The sequence below is a fragment of the Cyprinodon tularosa genome, unplaced genomic scaffold, assembly GCF_016077235.1.
Source record: "Cyprinodon tularosa strain WSP-4 unplaced genomic scaffold, ASM1607723v1 ctg859, whole genome shotgun sequence".
NCBI lineage: Eukaryota > Metazoa > Chordata > Actinopteri > Cyprinodontiformes > Cyprinodontidae > Cyprinodon > Cyprinodon tularosa.
Window position 1 is genome coordinate 544,446 of NW_024039628.1, and position 22,714 is coordinate 567,159.

The 22,714-nt window shown below is 41.7% G+C and overlaps 1 protein-coding gene across 2 annotated transcripts in view; it reads right to left on the bottom strand.

Moving 5' to 3' along the window:
- The window catches only part of acsl3a (acyl-CoA synthetase long chain family member 3a), a 73,293-nt gene extending 61,610 nt beyond the window's left edge, over positions 1-11,683 (bottom strand). For both annotated transcript variants that reach the window (XM_038273126.1, XM_038273125.1), the window contains exon 1: positions 11,539-11,683. The gene's annotated coding sequence lies outside the window, so the exon portion shown is untranslated. The remainder of the gene's footprint in view (positions 1-11,538) is intronic.
- Between the last annotated feature and the right edge of the window lie 11,031 nt (positions 11,684-22,714).

Here is a 22,714-nt window from a genome sequence, read left to right on the forward strand (position 1 = left end):
GATCAACACCTGAAAACCCTCTGGTCCTGAAAACATTTCTGGGCGTGTATTAAGGGACTGCACAAAAGAACAAGATGGCAGCCAAGCCACACGTGTTTGGATCCCAGTGCTTGAGATCTGAAATTTAGGACTTTGTGTGATATTTTAAAAGCTCATGTGAGTAATAATTCTCAAGAACAAGTCATTACCTCCACATTGGGATTATTTCAGTAGATGATAAGGTCAAATATGAACTCTGAATCTGGACTACTGGCCTAACTGGAAACCAACTGCTGGAGCATGACCAAAAAAGGGACAAACTAATCTGTGCTTTATTTCACCATACCAACTGGACACCTGTTGTTTAACATTGTTGAGCAACGGATGAACAAGCCACCATCTGGATGAACTGCTACCAGCCCACCTTGCTAGCCATCTATCGGATGGGATGCCTTGCTTGCTAGCCCTGCTGCTGGTAGCCCTGCTTGCTAGCCTCTACCCAGATCTTGGTCTACCAACCTGCTGCTAATAGCCCTCCCTGCTAGCCATCACTGGGAAGCCTGCTAATCACTGCCTGCCTACTAGCATGCTGCTAGTGGTCCTAATCTGGTAGCCATCAGTTGCATTTCTAATCTGCTAGCCTGCTGCTGGTAGATTTGCTTGCAAGCTACCGCCTGTACCTCCCTGCTAACCTGCTGCCAATAGCACTGAATGCTAGCCACCACCTGGATACTGGTCTGCTAGCTTACTGCTTAGTAGCCTTGCCTGCTTGCCACCATTGAGAAGCCCACTAATTACCACCTGCTTTCTAGCCTGCTGCTAGTGGCCCTGACTGGTAGCCATTGGTCATTTTTCTGATCTGCTAGCTTACTGCTGGTAGACTTGCTTGCTAGCTATCACCTGGAAGCCTCCTTGTTAGCCTGCTGCTAGTAGTCCTGACTACTTGCCACCACACGGATTCCAGTCTGCTAGCCTACTGTTTGGTAGCATTGCCTGTTGGCTACCTCCTGGAAGTTTCTCTGCAAGCCTGCTGCTTGTTGCCTTTATTGCAAGCCACTACCTCGCTGTCCTGTTTGCTAGTCTGCTCTTGCTAGCCCTGCCTGCCATCTGGAAACCTCTGTCCTAGCTTGGTGCTAGTAGCCCTGCCTGCTCATCTTCTCCGTGGTAACTTGTTATCATGCTATTTTTTATCATCTTCATACTTGTACAGGCCAGCCCTATTTTAGACAAACTTAAAAGCCCCAAAATGAGCAACAATGACTGTGCATTTGAACTATAGTCATTTTTTAATTTCACCCACAAGTGTCTGTGAGTTTTATCACCAACCAATCAGCTTTTGTCATCCATACAATGCTTACTGTTTACAAGTGAAAGTTAATAAGATCTTATATCTTCAGAACCTATTGGTGCTAAATTACTATTTTGTTGTCTCTGATTACTCATGTTAACAGTTCATAGAGGACAGAAATAATGATAAATATTATGCATCCAAACAAACACTTCACTGAATGATTAAGCTCTTATTGATGTTGTCTGGTAATATTCAGCCTAATCCTGGTCCTGCTAACACTTTGCAATCCTTATCCACTCCTTCAGATTTCAAAAACAGACATGGCCTTGGTTTTATACATCTAAATGTCAGAAGCCTTGTCCCTAAAATGGATGTGATTAAGATCTGGTCAAATACAACACAAACTGATATTATTATTGTTTCTGAAACCTGGCTCAAAAAATCTGTACCGGATAAATTAATCTTAATTGAAGGATATAAAGTTTATAGATCGGATCGGTAAAGGAGGTGGGGTTGCAATATATATAAAATCTAAGTTTACAAGCTCTGTAACCCTGTCAGTTACTAAAGCGAAACAGTTTGAAATCCTGGCAATCAAAGTTACGATCTCAAAGGGCTCTGATATTACTGTAGTTGGTTGTTAAAGGCCTCCATCTGCTTCAAAAGATTCTTTCAAATCTACATCTGCTATATTACATCAAATAAAGGATTCTGAATTTATTCTCGTGGGTGATTTGCATTGGGACTGGCTTTCAGAAAAATCTGACTGTTTTAAAGAATTGTGTAATGACCTAAATTCAGTGCAACTAATTAATGAACCAACTAGAATAAATCCCAAAGCACAAATTAAATCAACCCTACTTGATCTCATCATAACAAATACAGTTCACAAATACACCTCAACAGCCGTCTTTTGTAATGACGTCAGTGACCACTGTGTAGTTGCTTGTGTAAGAGATACTAAAATCCCAAAGGCTAAACTCCGTATTATCCTAAAAAGACATTTTAAAAGATTTGAACAACAAGCCTTTTGCCATGATCTTTATCACAGTGATTTTTTTCATCCAATCTTTCTCTCCATTGTAAATAAACATGTACCAATAAAAAAGTTCAGAATTAGTGGTAAGGACAATCCTTGGTTCTCAGATAGTCTTTCAGAACTAGTTTGTATGAGAAACAAATTATGGGCACAAGCTAGATTCTCAAACTAATCTGTTGATTGGAATGCATTTAGGGCTTTAAGAAACAAGTTTACACTAATGATTAGAAAGTCCAAATCAGAGTTTTACTTAAAGTCATTTACAGACAACATAAACAACCCTTTAAAGTTTTGGAAATCAGCTAAATCTTTGTCTGGTACTCAAGTGATCTCAAACCTCCCAGAACAGATTATTATTGGTTCAGATGAAATAAAAGACAAAGCAACTATGGTCAGTCAGTTTAATAAACACTTTATCCAGGCTGGATTTATGTTTGACCAAACTGTAAAGGATTCTGTTTCATGTCCAGCCACCTCAGCAATAGAACATGAGGATGTAAATGGAGAACTCTTTCATTTTAAACCTATTTCAATATCAGAGGTTCATAAAGCACTGAGAGACATTGATCACAAAAAGTCTCCAGGCCCTGATAATCTGCATCCATTTATATTGAAAATATCAGCTGACATTATTGCTGATCCCATTGCTCATATCTTTAATCTGAGTCCTCTTTCCAGCTCCATTCCTAAAAGTTGGAAGGCAGCTTATGTTCTCCCTTTACACAAAGGTGGAGACCCTTCAGAGTTAAATAATTATCGGCCAATATCCAAACTCTGCCTAAGATCCTAGAGTCACTTGTAAATATACAATTAAGAGTTTTAGCTGACAAAAACATTTTAAATAATTTTCAATCAGGTTTTAGAAGTGGCCATAGCACTATCACTGCTGCCACACTGGTGACAATTGATATTGCCGGGGCCTTGGATAGAAAACAACACTGTGCTGCATTATTTGTTGATCTTTCCAAGGCGTTCGATTCAGTTGATCATGAATTGTTATTGAACAAATTCCGATCAGTTGGCTTATGTGCAAAGGCTGTTACATGGTTCCAGAATTATCTTATAGATCGTACACAATGTGTCCATGCAGAAGATTATAAATCTGAATTTCTTGAGATAACCAAAGGGGTCCCACAAGGATCTATTCTGGGGCCCATTCTGTTTTCAATTTTTATAAATGATTTAGGTAGAGATGTTCAAGCAAAATTACATTTATATGCTGATGATACAGTGGTTTACACTCACGCCCCCACCACTTTAGGGGCTGTACAGGAACTTCAGGTTGCATTTCAGGAATTACAAAAGTCACTGTTAAGTTTAAAATTGGTTTTAAATACACAGAAAACAAATTTTATGGTTTCTCAAAAGCTCAATCACAGCTACTTGACAATTGTAGTATCTTGTCCTTAGATGGGAAATCCATTGAGAGAGTGTCTTCATATAAGTACTTGGGAATATGGATAGATGCTTTCTTTTAAAGTACATATCAATCCATTAGTGAAGAAACTTAAAGTAAAGCTTGGTTTTTACTTCAGAAACAAATCTTGTTTTACCTTCAGTGGTAAGAAGAAACTTGTAGAAGCTCCTTCTTGTCTGTGATTGATTATGGAGATATATTGTACATGCATGCTGCATCCTCCATCTTGCGTCATATTGACTCAGTGTACCATGCATCATTACTATTCATTACAAATTCTAAGTCCCTTACTCATCACTGCATTCTTTATGATCTAGTTGGTTGGACATCACTAACAATTCGTAGAAAACAGCACTGGTATATCTTTATCTATAAAGCAATACTTGGTAAATACTTGGCGCTATATAAATAAACTGAATTGAATTGAATTAAACTCCCACTGTACCTCTGTAACCTCCTCTCTGTGAGTTCTGTTACTTATCAGTTGCGCTCCTCTTAGTGGTTACTATTTAATTTACCCCAAGCTTCAACTGAGTTGGGAAAAACTGCATTCTCTTACTCTGCACCCTGGCGATGGAATAACCTCCAGAAAGAGCTCAAATTAGAAACTATCATGTCCATTAATGAATTTAAAGTAACCATGAAGAATGTAGTGATGGAGATACACTATATTGCCAAAAGTATTTGCTCACCCATCCAAATTATTGGAATCAGGTGTTCCAATCACTTCCATGGCCACAGGTGTATAAATTCAAGCACCTAGGCATGCAGACTGTTTTTACAAACATTTGTGAAAGAATGGGTCGCTCTCAGGAGCTCAGTGAATTCCAGCGTGGAACTGTGATAGGATGCCACCTGTGCAACAAATCCAGTCGTGAAATTTCCTCGCTCCTAAATATTCCACAGTCAACTGTCAGCTGTATTATAAGAAAATGGAAGTGTTTGGGAACGACAGCAACTCAGCCACGAAGTGGTAGGCCACGTAAACTGACGGAGCGGGGTCAGCGGATGCTGACGCGCATAGTGCGAAGAGGTCGCCAACTTTCTGCAGAGTCAATCACTACAGACCTCCAAACTTCATGTGGCCTTCAGATTAGCTCAAGAACAGTGCGCAGAGAGCTTCATGGAATGGGTTTCCATGGTCGAGCAGCTGCATCCAAGCCATACATCACCAAGTGCAATGCAAAGCGTCGGATGCGGTGGTGTAAAGCACGCCGCCACTGGACTCTAGAGCAGTGGAGACGCGTTCTCTGGAGTGACGAATCGCGCTTCTCCATCTGGCAATCTGATGGACGGGTCTGGGTTTGGCGGTTGCCAGGAGAACGGTACTTGTCTGACTGCATTGTGCCAAGTGTAAAGTTTGGTGGAGGGGGGATTATGGTGTGAGGTTGTTTTTCAGGAGCTGGGCTTGGCCCCTTAGTTCCAGTGAAAGGAACTCTGAATGCTTCAGCATACCAAGACATTTTGGACAATTCCATGCTCCCAACTTTGTGGGAACAGTTTGGAGCTGGCCCCTTCCTCTTCCAACATGACTGTGCACCAGTGCACAAAGCAAGGTCCATAAAGACATGGATGACAGAGTCTGGTGTGGATGAACTTGACTGGCCTGCACAGAGTCCTGACCTCAACCCGATAGAACACCTTTGGGATGAATTAGAGCGGAGACTGAGAGCCAGGCCTTCTCGTCCAACATCAGTGTGCGACCTCACAAATGCGCTTCTGGAAGAATGGTCAAAAATTCCCATAAACACACTCCTAAACCTTGTGGACAGCCTTCCCAGAAGAGTTGAAGCTGTTCTAGCTGCAAAGGGTGGACCGACGTCATATTGAACCCTATGGATTAGGAACGGGATGTCACTTAAGCTCATATGTGAGTCAAGGCAGGTGAGCAAATACTTTTGGCAATATAGTGTATGTGCTTGTTTTTTCTTGAGATGCTCAATGTGTTTTAACATACTGCTCTGATTTTATTATGAAAAATTTAATATGTTGTAAATATGTAAGAACTTCCTGTGGTTTGGCTGCTACCTTGGCCAGGTCTCTCTGGACAAAGAGATTCTGAATCTCAGTGGGACTTCCTGGTTAAATAAAGGTTAAATAAAAATAAATATCTTTAACACCTCACTAAGTCAGACGGTGGTCCCTACCTGTCTCAAAGCCAACATAATCGTCCCTTTGCCAAAAAAAATTGACTCACCATCCAGCTTCAACGACTATTGGCCACTGGCCGATAGTGGCTTCAAACAGTTAGCCAGGAAGTTCATCAAGTCTCTACTTCCACCTTCCCTGGACTCCTTCCATTTCAGAACACATTGCCAACGCCCTACACCCAGCCCTAACCCATCTGGACAATAGCAATTTGTATTTCAGAAAACTGTTCATAGATTTCAGCTCAGCATTCAACACAATCATTTTGCAACAGCTGGTGACCAAGACCAGTTAGGTTTGAACACCTGCCAATGCAACTGGCTGCTAGAATTTCTGACGAGGCCACATTCAGTACGGGTCAACAACAACACAGCTTGCGCCATCACCTTGAACGTGGGGGCCCCCCAAGTTTGTGTGCTGAGCCCCCTTCTCTTCTTCTTTCTGACCAATGACTGCACAACTCTGCATAGCTCAAACCTCTTTAAGTTCATAGGTCTCTTGACCCAGATGACTTGGTCAATTATAGACCTATATCCAATCTTCCTTTCTTGTCTAAAATTCTTGAGAAAGTAGTTGCCAAACAAGTGTGTGATCACTTACACCATAATGAACTTTTTGAAGAGTTTCAGTCTGGCTTTAGAGCTCATCATAGCACTGAAACAGCTCTGGTGAAAGTCACTAATGATATTCTCATGGCCTCAGATAATGGACTTGTATCTGTGCTCATCCTGTTGGATCTTAGTGCTGCATTTGATCTAGTTGATCATAATATTCTTTTAGAAAGACTTGAATATTTTGTTGGAATTAAAGGAACAGCTCTAGACTGGTTTAAATCTGATCTATCTGATCAAATTTAGTTTGTTCATGTTAATGATAGATCTTCCTCATGCTCAAAGGTTACCTGTGGAGTACCACAGGGATCAGTGCTAGGACCAATTCTCTTTACTTTATACATGCTCCCAATCGGTAGAGTTATTAGACAGCATGGGATTAATTTCCACTGTTATGCTGATGATACCCAGCTATATCTGTCTATAATCCAGATGAAGCTAACCCATTACATAGATTACAGGCATGTCTGAAGACATAAAAACCTGGATGACTCTTAACTTTCTGCTTCTGAATGCAGACAAAACAGAAGTTATAGTCTTTGGACCAGAGTCTCTGAAAAAGAAGCTGATTAGTCAGTCACTTAATTTGGATGGGATTAAACTGATTTCAGATAATAAAGTAAAAAATCTTGGTGTTGTTTTTGATCAGGACCTGTCATTTAAATCCCAGATCAAAGAAGTTTCTAGAATTTCCTTCTTTCATCTGAGGAATATTGCAAAAATTAGAAATCTCCTGTCCAGGGGTGATGCTGAGAAACTAGTCCATGCATTTGTTACTTCAAGGCTGGACTATTGTAATTCTTTACTATCAGGAAGTCCACAAACTGTAGTTAAAAGCCTTCAGCTGATCCAAAATGCTGCAGCCAGAGTTCTGATGAAAATGAAAAAGAGAGATCATATCTCTCCTATCCTGGCTTCTCTTCATTGGCTTCCTGTTAAATCCAGAATAGAATTTAAAATCCTCCTCCTCACATATAAAGCCTTAAATGGCCAAGCTCCATCTGATATCAGAGATCTGATTGTTCCTTATGTTCCTAACAGAGCACTTCGCTCTCAATCTGCAGGTTTACTAGTGGTTCCTAGAATTTCTAAAAGTAGAATGGGAGGCAGATCTTTTAGTTCTCAGGCTCCTCTCCTGTGGAACCAACTACCAGTTTTAGTCCGTGAGGCAGACACCCTGTCTACTTTTAAGGCTAGGCTTAAAACTTTCCTTTTTGATAAAGCTTCTATTTAGAGTGGCTCAGGTTATCCTGATCTATCTCTATAGTTCTGCTGCTATAGGCTTAGACTTCTGGAGGACATAGGGACCACCATTTCATCATTCTGCTTCATTCTATCTCTATCTCCTATTCTGCAGAATCTGTTAGTTCAATCTCTAACGTTCTGCTCTCTCTGCTTTTTCTCATAGTAGCTTCATCTGGTCTGTTCCTGTTTGGCTGTGACTCCATCCTGGAAAGAAACATCAGCTGTGCTGCTGCCATCAACACCTTTGTTTCTAGATGTTGGAGCTTGGCCTGTTTTCCAGTGTAGTCCAGTTTCTCTGACTGTGACTAACTGGATGTGCTCTCTTCATCCTCTGACATGGGAGCTGGCTCGGAGCTCGTCTGCCTGGCTGTGTGTTTCCTGGACGGGGCCGCCTGTGGAGCTGGTTGACAGTTGCCTTTTGTATCTATGCTTCTTTTTCTATGTCTGCTTCTGTCTCCTTGAACCCCAGTGGGCCTCAGCAGATGGCCGCTCACAATGAGCCTGGTTCTGCTGGAGGTTTCTTCCTGTTCAAAGGGAGTTTTTCCTCTCCACTGTCACTACAAGCATGCTTAGTGTGAGGGATTGCTGAAGAGTCAATGAGTCGATGCAATCAGCTGGTTTTCCTTAGATAGAAAACTTTGAATCAATCTGACTGGATGATCTGGTGAACTGGAAAGTGACCTGAGATGACATGCTGTGAATTGGAGCTATAGAAATAAACTGAATTGAATTGAAGAACAGCTTCTTCCACCCTCCTGCTGCCACCCCTCCGACAAACTTTGAGCCTAAACCTCGCTTCATACATAAATACACACACAGTCACACACACATTCACACACACACACACACACTGAACCTGCCCAGATACTCCCCCAAAGAGTCTCCCTTCACTGTCCTGTATGTATTGCAAATATTATACTTTTATTTTAAATGTATTTAACGACCTACCGTAGCTCACTATTGTTAATATAATTTATCTTTATAATAACTAGTTGTAATAAAAACAATTTTCAATATGATCAGAAGTGTTCCCCACTAAAGTGAAAGATGCTCATATTGAAAGGCATTGCTGCTTAATGTGATTAAAGCAGCTTCTTTCAGCTGGCAATTTCTTTTAGCTTTAGTTGAGTTAAGTTAATCAGTTCTTGCTCCATTCAGAGATAAAAGGATCATACAAAAAGCAAGTTGTATGCTTGGGTTCTTATTTCTTGCTATCAGAAGAAATTTGATGTTCTAGAAAAGTGGGTTTAAAAAGAGATTTGTAAAGAAAGAAAGAGCTTCCCATCATTTCCATTTGTGTATAGTAGATCTTATTTAGCACCATTTTTCAAGAACATGACAGAACATTGTGTCAAGAACTATTAGTGTTAGGTTTAGGGTTAACCCTTTGTGACAAATAAGCAGCTTTCATGTAGTTGCTCAATGACTGCTTTTATGTTACTAGCTGGAGCTTAGCAGTGAGCCTCCTTGCTATGGATTAACTGAATAAAATTGTTATATTCTTTGTAGTGGTGGGGTGTGTTTTGTGCATTGGGGTTGAGGACTGGACTGAATGAAGTCTTTTGTGTGCAAACGTAATGGTGATGACACCCGCTCAGCTGAGCAGGCGGGCAGATGTCTCGCTAAAACTTTGACATTGCCCTCACAAAGACGACGATGTGGCGACACATGGCTTGATCCCAAGGCTCAACCAAATCTACATTTCTGCTTCTGTGTGGAAAAAAGAAAGACATTATGTGAAGGCAGTTCTTATGTAAATAAATAAAGTGAATGGAATTGAATGTTTAATGTGCATTGGGGTTGCAGGACCATTTGGCCAATATGAAATAATGACATAATCAAAAGCTTGCAAAACGACTGAGCTGATTTTGTTAGGATTTCGATTTATGGCAAAAACACAATTGTTTGGATTGTGTGGATTAGACCGCAGCTTTGCTCTACTTTGTAAGTACCTGCTGACGTAAACATGAGCAGATATACCATGCACAAACTTTCCTTTACTGCAAACTTTCTGAACATTTTAGCACTGTAACGAAACAAGTTATAAAATCTTCTTAGAAGAGTAAATAAGAAATCAATAAAACAATATTTCTACATTTCAATGAATGATTGTCTTAACATCAAATGTCTTTTATTTTTTACTGAACCCTGTGGAACTCCACATGTAATTTCACAAAATTCGGATCTAGTATTATGTACTTGTACAAACTGCTTTCTTTTTTCCAAATAACTCGAGATCCACTGTAATGCCGGCCCTCTAATCCCGTATTTAATACGTTTGGTCAATCGTGTCGAATGCTTTCTTTAGATCAACGTAAATACTGGCGCAATATTGTTTTTGATCAATTACATTTGTTATATGTTCTATCAGTTCCATAAGAGCCATTGATGTCGAGTTTTTGGCTCTAAATCCGTATTGACTTCTACTTAAAATATTATTTTTATCAATAAATGTATCTAATCTGATTACAAATAACTTCTCCAAAATTTTTGAGAACTGTGGTAACAGCGATGCTCTTCTTGTGTACGTCTCAATCTGATTTAATTTAAAGTTCTTCACTGTATTCACTATAATAGGCTCAGACTTGCTAAAATATACCCTGAAATAGATGAGATACGTGATCGCTTTATAACCACCAACGCAGACTTAGCTCACATGTTCTGGTCGTGCTCTAAGCTGGGAGAGTTCTGGAAATCAGTATTTGGGATTTTCAATGTGGCTTTTGGTGTAGATCTACAACCTAGTCCTTTAATGGCTCTATGGGGTGGATGCTGTGATAGCCACTAGCAAGAAAAATCTTCTCAATTTAGCAACTCTGATTGCTGGAAGGAGAATGGAATGGAGATCCCAGTTTCCACCCAGGGCATCAATGTGGCCTATGGATATGATGATGTTCCTAAAAATTTAAAAAGTTAAATACTTTCTTAGAGGATCAACCAGAATATTCCTCAAAGTATGGAACCCTTTACTTTTTTATTTTGACTAACTTGCAACTTTAATCTCTCGCTTCAACGTTAGTTACTTTCATCCTCAGATATTTATAAAAAAATCATTATTATTTATCATTATTATTCATGTAGTTATTAATTTAGTTTTTCTTTGCTGGCACAGGAAATATTATATATAATATATAATTAAGGTGCAAAAAAAACAAACAAAAAAAGCAATAATATTGATGTTAGGTTATAAATATTATACTGTCTTAGGCTTAAGTAAAACACAATCAGACCATAAAATAGGGCTCTATGTGAGTTTTTATTAATGATGAATGATGAGTCCTCCTTCATAAAAACGTCCCCCCCCCACCCCCCCAACACACACACACACACACACACACACACACACACACACACACACACACACACACACACACACACACACACACACACACACACACACACACACACACACACACACACACACACGCTGAAGTTCATTATAATGCCATTTTGGTCTCAGCAGCTGAAACAACATCCAGATGCGTCACAATATTATAAGCCTAACGCAACTTCCGGTATTCTATTCCAAAATTAAATTTCTGTTTTAAATCCAAACGTCTCAAAGTCGCAACTACAATGGAAATGAAGGAAAAACCTCCTTAGAAACTATTGACGGTCTGTGATGTTTATCAGCTGGACATTTTTGGATCATTTAGAGTTTTTTCAGTAACTGATCTGTTGAAGTCGCTCATTCTAACATTTAATTGGATGAAAAGCTTCAACTAAACTATTTGTTGCAAATGTTTTTATCATCATTAAGTCCAAAACCATATTTCTATCGTTTTCAGTTGACGAGGAGAAAACTCACCGTAGAAGGTTTTCATCCAGGTGTCCGAATCTGTTCCTGTGGAGGAGCGTGGATCCTATTTCGCCACGCGTGTTCGTGTTTGGCACAAGGAACGCGAGTGCGTCTCGTAGGGAGAGAGAGATGATGAAGGCTGTTGTGATTGGACCAGTGAAGGTGGCGCGTGCTGGAGGCCGGCCAGCGGCGGATCTCCAGGGGACCACAAGGGTAACTATCGGTCAAAAGACAAGCAAGACCACGCGCTAGAAAGCCACGCGCACACATGACCAGCATTGTTTTCATAATTATCAACGAGTTGGAGTCTGACCAGATTCACTGCAGGCTGGTTTTTGCAGGGCCGGCCCTAACAAATTTGGTGCCTTAGGCAGGACTTTAGGTGCCCCCCCCCCCATTACAGTTTACATGCTCACACATAAAACTAAAAAGGCTGAAAAAACGAAAACCGATTTAAATAAAATTCAAACCAATTAAATATGATAATGAAGTAAAAATTAAGTGTAAATAATACAAAATTATAATTTTAACAGCCTTTGCACAGTGCCATATTCAAATATCTACAAAATAAAACGTATTTTTTTCAGCTTAATTTTTATTGTTATTCCACTGTCACAAGTACGGAGCAACGGAATTCCCTCTGTATCTAACCCCTCCCCCTGGGGAGCAGTGGGCTGCCATGATGCGGCGCATTTCACAAGGGGGTGTGGACCTTTTGTGATGTGTTTTTAGTCCTACACTTTATACACTTACCTGCTGCAGATTTACTCTCCTAATTCCTGTAGAAAAGTGATCTATAACATCATATGACAGCTGATTTGAGATCACATAATTAATACTTATGAAAGTCCACTGAGATGTTTTCACATCATAGGAGATTCTCAGGTATGTCTTAATGAGTTGAAGCTTGGGAATGCTTCTTCCAGCAGCAGCAACTGTTACAGGAAGAGAGGCAGAGATTCTCAGAGCAACCCACATGTGAGGGTAAATTTCTGTCAGCTTCTTCTTATGCAGGAAGGTCAGCAGTTCCATATTTGTTGGATTCTTTATGGGAATTATGGAAAAATTCTGCATTTCCATTGTTTTATGCCTCCTGTAGTGGCGATTGTTTGTCAAACCAAACATCCAGTAAAGTTCCAATAAGCCACTATAGGCACTGGGGTCACGTTTTCTTTACGCAGGCAAGAGAAGTTGAAGTCCAAACTTGTAGATATTCAGTCGATGTATTTCCTATATTTTTGCAACATTACAGAGTTCAAACTTTCCTTGCTCTGTCACCTCTCTTGCGCTGGTAAAAACCCATAGGCGCCTAACCTGAATGCTTGCTGGTCCTTACCAGGCTCCTACAATTATAGAAAGTGGACCGCCCACATTTCTTCCTGTTTTACATAATAAAGAAAGAAAAAATGATAAAACAACAAAAAATAAACACACAAAATTCAGCAATTAAACTATAAATAAAGTCTGTAAATAATACAAAAAATATATAAGTTTAGGAATTAACACTATTCAAATGGATAATGAAATAAAGAATAAATAGCTCCAACACCTCCCATTAGAGAAGATGGACAGTTTGTCATGATACGATGGTTTTACTAGCCCAAATGCAGACTCACAGACACAGAGGGAGGATTAAAAGTCCAGTATTTTATTGGAACCGGTTTCCAGACTTACAGGTTGCAGATTCAGACAGACATGGTGGCACAGGTAAAACACAACGATCCAGCTCAGAGGGAAGGTCACACTCAGCTTATATAGGAAGAGCTTCCTTAATCAGCAGAATGAAAAACAGCTGTACATGCTGAGTCCAAGCTCCCCAGGCTTGGATCCACGGCGCCCTCTGGTGGGCAAAGCCCCGGATCCTGACAGTACCCCCCCCCTCAAGGGCGGATTCCAGACGCCCCAAAGAAAAAAAAACAACTCGCCCATGGAGGGCGAAAGGCGAACCAGGGATGCCAGGAAGAGTCTCAGGTGGCCGGCCATGAAACCGGCAGTAGAGCAGAGTCTCAGAAGCTGCAGGGGCCTTGGAGGAGGGCGTCACCTCCGCTTCAGCAGGAAGCACCGGGAGAAACTCTGTCTCCGCTTCAGCAAGAAGCCCCGAGAAGGACGCCGTCTCCGCTCCCGCTGCTCTGCAACAGGCTCTAACAGGTCCGCCCACTACGGCTCCACCTCCAGAGCAGAGGAAGCCGCCGACTGCGGCTCCACATCCGGAACAGAGGAAGCCACCAACTGTGGCTCCACCTAAGGAACAGAGGGAACCACCGATTGTGGCTCCACATCCGGAGTCTCTGGAAGACGCAGAGCAGGCTCAGGGGTCTCCAGACGGCACAGAGCGGGCTCAGGGGTCTCCAGACGACACAGAGCGGGCCTCTCCAGGAGCGCGTAGAAGGAGTCTGCTGGGCTAGTCCGTTGGCTGGATCGTTCTGTCATGATGCGATGGTTTTACTAGCCCAAATGCAGACTCACAGACACAGAGGGAGGATTAAAAGTCCAGTATTTTATTGGAACCGGTTGACAGACTTACAGGTTGCAGATTCAGACAGGCATGGTGGCACAGGTAAAACACAACGATCCAGCTCAGAGGGAAGGTCACACTCAGCTTATATAGGAAGAGCTTCCTTAATCAGCAGAATGAAAAACAGCTGTACATGCTGAATCCAAGCTCCCCAGGCTTGGATCCACGGCGCCCTCTGGTGGGCAAAGCCCCGGATCCTGACACAGTTAGGATTTTTTGATGTTGATGAAACTGCGATGGCTGAAGATGGCCCAGGATTTTCAGGACTAGGATAAAGTATTACTGCCAGTAACTGTTTCTAAGAAGAAAAAATTTGAGGGGGAATCTGGCCCTTCTTAAAAGTGGGACTATTGTTTCATGTTCCAATTCAACTGTGAAAAAGATTAGCCCCCCCTGGAGTCCCTGACGAATGGAGACTCATCTCCAGGAGTTTGACTTGGCAAATGCATTTTTATCTGTTCCTGGTTACAAGGATGTTCAGTATTAGTTTGCCTTTAAAAAGGAGAGCTTCTTCAGGTCATTCATCTCTGCTGCCACCGGCAGTAACTAGGGCAATGCATAATGTTCAATTACTATTTAATACCCTGTTCAATAACCGGTTTCTTTATATTTGACACCAAGTGGTACAATAACTCTATATATAAATACCCATGTAAACCACCAATGCAATAACCCTGTAAAATAATCCTGCAATAAAAAAAAGAAAAAAAAAGCTTTCATATGTGGTTGCACTGTATTAAGGTGTATATATCTCATTCACTTCTTCTTCTCTTTTGGACTATTTGAGCTGATGTAACAAGTACATTTCTCCACTGTGAGTTCAATAAAGACGTCAATCAATCAATTTTAAGATCAAAAGTTAAACCACATTGTTTTAGTTGCCTTTGCCAGAGATTCTCTGAGAGTCTATTGGGAACTGGGTAGGTTTCTCCTTGTGGGTTATTTCTTGTTTGCCTGCTGCTTTCACCTTCATCCACTAGATGGCGACTAAAGGCTCAGTCTTATACAGATTTATTTGTCATTTTGTTTACACAAGTGTAAAACAAAAATAAATTTCGTAAAGAACAGCTCTCTGGACAACAATTTTTTTTAAATAGTAAAAAATATATAAAAAGAGTAATATAAACATATGACTGTAAATTTATAGCTCTAACATTTTCAGTTTTTTATATATATGATGAAATATGATAAATATAATAAAATATAATACAATAACCCATTTTATAAAACATTCATCAGTGTGATGGCGGTGGGGAGGAAGCTGCTGCAGAACCTGCTGGTCCTGCATTGAATGCTGTGAAGCCTCTTCCCAGAGGGCAGCAGGGAGAACAGTCCATGGTGGGGGGGTGAGGGGTCATTGATGATGTCACGGGCTCGGGACACGCAGCGCTGGGATAAAATGTCTTTAATGGAGGGAAGAGGAGCCCCCATGATCCTCTCTGCTGTTCTCACCTTCTTCCAGTCTGAGGCGCTGCAGCCTCCACACCACACAGTGAGACAGCTGCTCAGAACGCTCTCCATGGTGCTGCTGGAGAAGGTGGGGAGGATGGGGGGGCAGGAAGTCCAAGCGCTTCTGGGCCCTTTGGACCAGTGAGGTGGTGTTTCCAGTCCAGGTGGGGGTGTCTGTGATGACTTCACAATGTGATCGGTGGTGAACCTGGGGACGCAGTCGTGTGTCATCAGGGTGAACGGCAGGGGGCTCAGGACGCAGCCCTGAGGGGAGGGGCTTAGACCGATGACATCAGAGGTCCAACCCGGACTGACTGAGGTCTGTTGGTGAGGAAGTCTAGCAGCCAATAGCAGAGGGGTGTATTGAAGCCCAGCTGTTCCAGTTTGCCCATCAGATGCTGTGGGATGATGGTGCTGAAAGCTGAACTGAAGTCCAGGAACAGCATCCATCGTGGGTGTTCTTCTCCTCCAGGTGTGCCAGGCTCAGGTGGAGAGCAGCAGAGATGGCGTCCTCAGTGGAGCGGTTCCGTCGGTAGGCGAACTGGAACGAGTCGAATGTTGGCGGCAGACTGGAGACGATGTGTTCTTTAACCAACCTTTGGAAGCACTTCATCATGATGGGAGTCAGTTGCTTTGGTCCTAAGGAGCTCACATGCTCAGTGTCACATTAAAATGCTGTCTTTGAAAGCTAAGAGCTAGAGTTCTGTCAGCATTCCTGCAGAGATTGAAGAGGTTGGGGATCAGACTGTCATTGCCCAGGACCAGGACCAGGGCTGGACTGGGAGATATTTTCAGGCTGGGAGTTAGTCAAGTAACCTGGCCACCCTGGCAGGATTACTTGACTGATTTCTTATGTAATAAAATAAAATAGGGCTGGAATCTGCTTTGCTTTCTGATGATTCAACTGTAAAATGTAACTAGCATCTAATTTATCAACCAAAAGTAAGTTTTTCTTATATGTTTGAGTTTGCCTTCAGCTGTAACTCACATCCAAACCAAGCAAAGAAACAGACGCTGAGCTATTGGAGCTCATCAAAGCAGCTCAGGTGTCTGGATGAAAACAAAGTAAAACTAACTAAGTCCGTCTTACTACACATTTTGTTCTGCATTCTTTTCCCAATTCATCAAGTGTGATTATAAGGATATTACTCAGAGGAGCTCCAGTTTTATACATAGAGATTTATAATGTGATTTTATTTTGTTTCCTTACAACTTCTATTTAACATACTTATGTTCTTTTTAATTTTTAGATGGAAAACATGAAATTCTAAAAATTAAATACTCAAATTAAGGGATTAATTAAAATAATCTTTATTTCAGTTATTTTCCACTTTTAGACAATCTGTCATGATAAGAAGAAGACTCTGAATGAGTGCAACCACAGAGACAGGTGCTTAAGTTTAAAGGTTTATTGAAAAGATAATGGGTCTGTACAAGAAGCCATGTGGTCTGGTCTGGTTTTCTGCTGAGAAGATGAGGAGACTGGTGAATGAACAGAAACATTTGCTAGAAGATTGTGCTGGGCTGACAACTCACTGGAGAGAGGCTGGGATCCGATCTTGAGGGGGTGTCTCCGGTGGTCCGATTGCTGGTCCAGTACTCTCTCCCTGGTTGATGGTTCAAGGGTGGACAGGCAGGTGAGCGCAGGCAGGAGGGGTGAGCGGTGGACAGTTCCGAGATCCCTCTTGGGTTCCAGGTTGCGTTCTGATGAGGATCCGAGGTCTGTGGTTCAAGGCTTGGTGTCTAGTTCTGAGTCCAGGTTCTAAAAGTTTTAGGTCAGATTTAGGTCACAGGAACAGGACAAGGTTAGGTCTGTACAAACGCTGAAGCATTAACAAACTGACGCCCAAGTAAAACAGGTTGGGAAATATTGATCTAAAGGTAACTCTAATTTCTTAGGTTGGAATATACAGTAACTTTACCGCTGTGATTGCGATAGTACTATAGAGCTATACAGAGTTATATTATGTCATATTATGCCTCAGTGGCAAATCATCATACTGGGGAATAGTAATGAATCCCAATCTATAGTAAATTCAAGGTTGGAATACAGAAACCTTCATGTTTGAGCTGGGAAACTGCAAATCAACAACAAAGAAAAATCAAACAACACAATCACTTAATAGATTAATGCTCTACTGCCAAGAAAGCCAGTATTACAGCTGATACCTTTCTACTTTTAGGCTAGGCTTAAAACCTTCCTTTTTGATAAAGCTTCTAGTTAGAGTGGCTCAGGTTATCCTGAGCTATCTCTATAGTTCTGCTGCTATAGGGTTAGACTGCTGGAGGACATAGGGACCCCTTTTTCATCATTCTGCTTCATTCTATCTCTATTCTCCCACTCTGCAGAATCTGTTAGTTCAATCTCTAACGTTCTGCTCTCTCTGCTTTTTCTCATAGTAGCTTCATCTGGTCTGTTCCTGTTTGGCTGTGACTCCATCCTGGAGAGAAATATCAGCTGTGCTGCTGCCATCAACACCTTTGTTTCTAGATGTTAGGGCTCGGCCTGTTTTCCAGTGTAGTCCTGTTTCTCTGACTGTGACTAACTGGATGTGCTCTCCTCATCCTCTGACATGGGAGCTGGCTCGGAGCTCGTCTGCCTGGCTGTGTGTTTCCTGGACGGGGCCGCCTGTGGAGCTGGTTGACAGTTGCCTTTTGTATCTATGCTTCTTTTTCTATGTCTGCTTCTGTCTCCTTGAACCCCAGTGGGCCTCAGCAGATGGCCGCTCACACTGAGCCTGGTTCTGCTGGAGGTTTCTTCCTGTTCAAAGGGAGTTTTTCCTCTCCACTGTCGCTACAAGCATGCTTAGTGTGACGGATTGCTGAAGAGTCAATGAGTCGATGCAATCAGCTGGTTTTCCTTAGATAGAAAACTTTGAATCAATCTGACTGGATGATCTGGTGAACCGTAAAGTGCCCTGAGATGACATGATGTGAATTGGAGCTATAGAAATAAACTGAATAGAATCTAGGTATTTCATATAGAGTTCTCCAGGCTCACTCAATTGTTCCATTCTGATGAGGTGACTAAGGAGCTGAAGTTTCATGTCTGATGCGAAGTTTCATGTCTAATGCCACAGAGCAAAGACTGAAACACATTAGAGGTAAACTCAGTTCCATTGTCTGACCTTTTACATTTAATTTTGCCATAAGGTGCCACATCAGCATTAACTTTTCTGTAGTTGTAACAGTGTGACTCTAAGCTTTTATAAAATAAGTGAGCACAGATCTAGAATAATCATCAGTAAACGCTGGAGCAAATGAAACATCTATTCCTGCTGGTTCTATAGGGCCAACTAGGGCTGGGTGCACAAGGTCTAGAATGCCCTTTGGCTCCTCATATGGATCTCTATTTCTGCTCTAAGCAAATTTGCCTTTGATGCATACTTTACATGTTGGGCTTCTCTTTTCGTTTTAATTTTCATCCCTTCTGTTAAATTTTCCAACTTTAACACATCATCATGATTACAGTGTCCCAAAGGGTCATACCATGTCTGATTATATTACCTTGCACGGCATTTATAAGCTTCATCCACAATACTCCAATAAAACAGTCCACATTGCGTGTGTATAAAAACTTGTATGAGTCGATTGTGTCCATCTTTGAAGATGACAGTCGCTCCCTTCGCTGTAGCCACTTTAATAGAAAAGAAGTCCTTGGGAAATGATGGTACATAGAGTGCCTCCATCAGTGATATGTCTGTCGCAGCCTTTTACTGTCTCTCAGATGCACTTGGGCAGTGCCTTTCCTTTACGCAACATCAGTGGCAAATCATCAGCCAACTCCATCATCCAACTCCAACGTGTGGCTCTGATGCTTGAAAGTTGGATAAAACTGTTCAAACCTATTCATTCAATTCAATTCAGTTTATTTATATAGCGCCAATTCACAACACATGTCATCATAGGTCACTTTCCAGTTCACCAGATCATCCAGTCAAATTGAATCAAAATTTTCTATCTAAGGAAAACCAGTTGATTCAAATGCAATCTCTCACACTAATATCAGTGATAATGTGCTTTGTAGCACCTGAATCGACGATGAGACGCTTCGCCTTGACTCCTCAGACCGGATCATCCTCCCCTTGAAAGCGAACGTGTTTTCCTCGTCATCCACCACTTGTTGCACTTTGTCCCACTTTCTGTTCTGCGCTCTTCAATAGCTGACGCACAGTCCACATTTTGTGGCCCTTGTGACTGCAGGTGAAACAGGTAAGGTTGCTCCAGGTGTCTTGTTACACTGTCCTCTGTGGAGCCAGAAGCTCCAAACCTTTCTATGCTCAGTTTGGTTTTAAACGTAGAAAAAGTCAACTTTTCATCAGTCTGTGTGACATGTACAGAGAATGATTTATATGCGTCAGACAGGCCTTTTAAAATAATTGCAGTCAACAAGCCATCAATTCAAGCCCCTAATGCTTTACGCAACACTGTAATCTCTGCACAGATGATATAGAGTTCATGATGCTTTCATTCACACCTTTTTGGAGAGATGTGAGATCCATATATAAACTTATTGCGCGGGGCTTCTGCTTCCCTGTGTAACTTGGTTTCCAACAGTTGATAATTATTTTCATCTTTGTCAAAACATAAGTGATTAATTGACAAATCCATTTAGGTAAGTACAAGCCAATAATTGTAAATTAAACAAAGTCAGGTTTAAATTTGAACAATTATCCCATATTTTCTGAGGGAACAAACTGGAAGACGAGACCTTGACAAGCCTGGACAACTACCTGGACGACTGTATGACAACATCGTAATGGGGAAGCCAAGGAATTCCGCATCTTCATCAACGCCTTCTACTAAACGATGTTGATCTAATTAAACCAGTGCTGTTTCTATTTCTACTTTGTCTCCACACAGGAGCTAAAGCAACGTCGTGGAATCCATCGACAAAAAGCTAACTAGCCTGGACGTCCGCCTCATCTTGGTAGAAGTCCTGCATAAGGAGTTTCAAGCTCTGAGAGAGTCGCTGGAATACAGCCAAGGGCAGCTAGCCTCTGCTCCCGCTGAGAATTAAGCGCAGAAGGGGGAAGTCACTAAAATCACTGAGGGGATGATCCAGCTGTCCGGCGAAAATAAGAAGATTAAGGAATCTATTCTGGACATTCAGTCGCGGAGCATGAGAGACAACATCATCTTCGCAGGAGTTGAGGAGAGGTAGGAGGAGGATCCCGAGGTGACAATCCATGAGCTCCTCTAGCAAAAGCTAAAAATCCCGGCGGACCAGGTAAAGAACATCACGTTCCATCGCGTTCACCGGTTCTGAGGTAAGAAGCCTGATAAAACCCATCCTAGACCAATCTTAGCTAAGTTTGAGCTTTACAAACTGAAAGAGCAGGTCAGGAGTCGAGGCAGAGAGCTTAGAGCAGGGGTGTCAAACTGGTTCCAGAAAGGGCCGTGTGGCTGCAGGTTTTCTTTCCAACCAAGCAATAGCACACCAGACTCCAGTCATCTCATCAAGTCATCATGTTCAGATTGGACTCACTTGATGAGATGACTGGAGTCTGGTGTGCTATTGCTTGGTTGGAAAGAAAACCTGCAGCCACACGGCCCATTCTGGAACCAGTTTGACACTTCTGGCTTAGAGGAACAGATGTCAGAGTTAATTACCAGTTTCCAAAGGAAATTAGATTGTAGGCGATTCTTATTCCCAATCAGGAAAAAATATATTAGTGAAGGTGTCAGAGCTACAGTAGCAGTTGGCAAACTTATATTAATGGCCAGTTGTTCAGGGATCAAAAGGTCACTCCTTGGCTTTATTAGATGCAACAGGTGGATTTAAAGCATGTGACACTTGATTAAAGTGTATAGAATGGATCACTGTGATAAATGAAATATATGTGCAGCTCAAGAGTACGTTGGCACAGTATGGCTGTTAGTCACAGCTGGGTACAGGAAGCATGGGCTGGGGTTCTTTTTCTTTCACCTTTTCCTACTCATTGCACTTTCTTAATCCTCTGTCTTCCTTTATCTTATTCAATTCAATTCAGTTTATTTATATAGCAGCAATTCAAAACATAAGTCATCTCAATGCACTTTACAGTTCAACCAGATCATCCAGTCAAATTGATTCAAAGTTTTCTATCTAAGTAAAATGAGTTGATTGCATCGACTCATCGACTCTTCAGCAATCCCTCACACTAAGCATGCTTGTAGCGACAGTGGAGAGGAAAAACTCCCTTTTAATAGGAAGAAACCTCCAGCAGAACCAGGCTCAGTGTGAGCGGCCATCTGCTGAGGCCTACTGGGGTTCAAGGAGACAGAAGCAGACATAGAAAAAGCAGCTCTAAAAGGCCGCCAGGAGGACGAGCTCCGAGCCAGCTCCCATGTCAGAGGATGAACCCATCCAGCCAGTCAAGGTCAGAGAAACAGGACTACACTGGAAAACAGGCCGGTCTCCAGCATCTAGAAACAAAGGTGTTGATGGCAGCAGCACAGCTGATATTTCTCTCCAGGATGGAGTCACAGCCAAACAGGAACAGACCAGATGAAGCTACTATGAGAAAAAGCAGAGAGAGCAGAACGTTAGAGATTGAACTAACAGATTCTAACCCTGACATGGAATGTGCATGGAGCTGGCACCAGAGAGAAATAGTTAAAGCTTTTTAACCAGCTTAAAAAATTTAATGCAGATGTTGTCTTATTGCAAGAAACCCATAAATCAGCTGATTTGTTTGCAGGCTGCTATAACTCTAGACATAGAGGAATAGCTATTTTAGTCCATAAAAACCTCAGTTTTACTTTATTAGACAAAATTATTGATCCTGAAGGCAGATTCATCATAATTAAAATATCTATTCATAACAAAAAGTTATGTATTTTCAGCATATATGGTGCAAATGTTAACAACCCCTTATTCTTCCACAAAGTTTTTCATGCACTTTCAAAGCATGGGGACAGTTCTCTAATTATTGGGGGTGACCTCAACTTTGGTCTAAATGGAGAAATAGACAGGTTGAATACAACAGGGACTCAGAGCAGTTGGCAATCATTAAATGTAGTCAAACAATACATGAGTGATTTTGGTCTTTGCGATGCATGGCGATCTCTTCATCCTAACTGTTTGAAAGGCAGTATAACATTCAGAGACACTTTTCTGTAGGAAGGTGTTTGGAGACATCTACTGGCGAAAAGTGGTAAGTGCGCCTGTTGTTCAGACCTGTGCAGCATTTTAATTAGTTGAAGACAGAGCTGAGCAGCATGTGCAGCTGAAGTTGT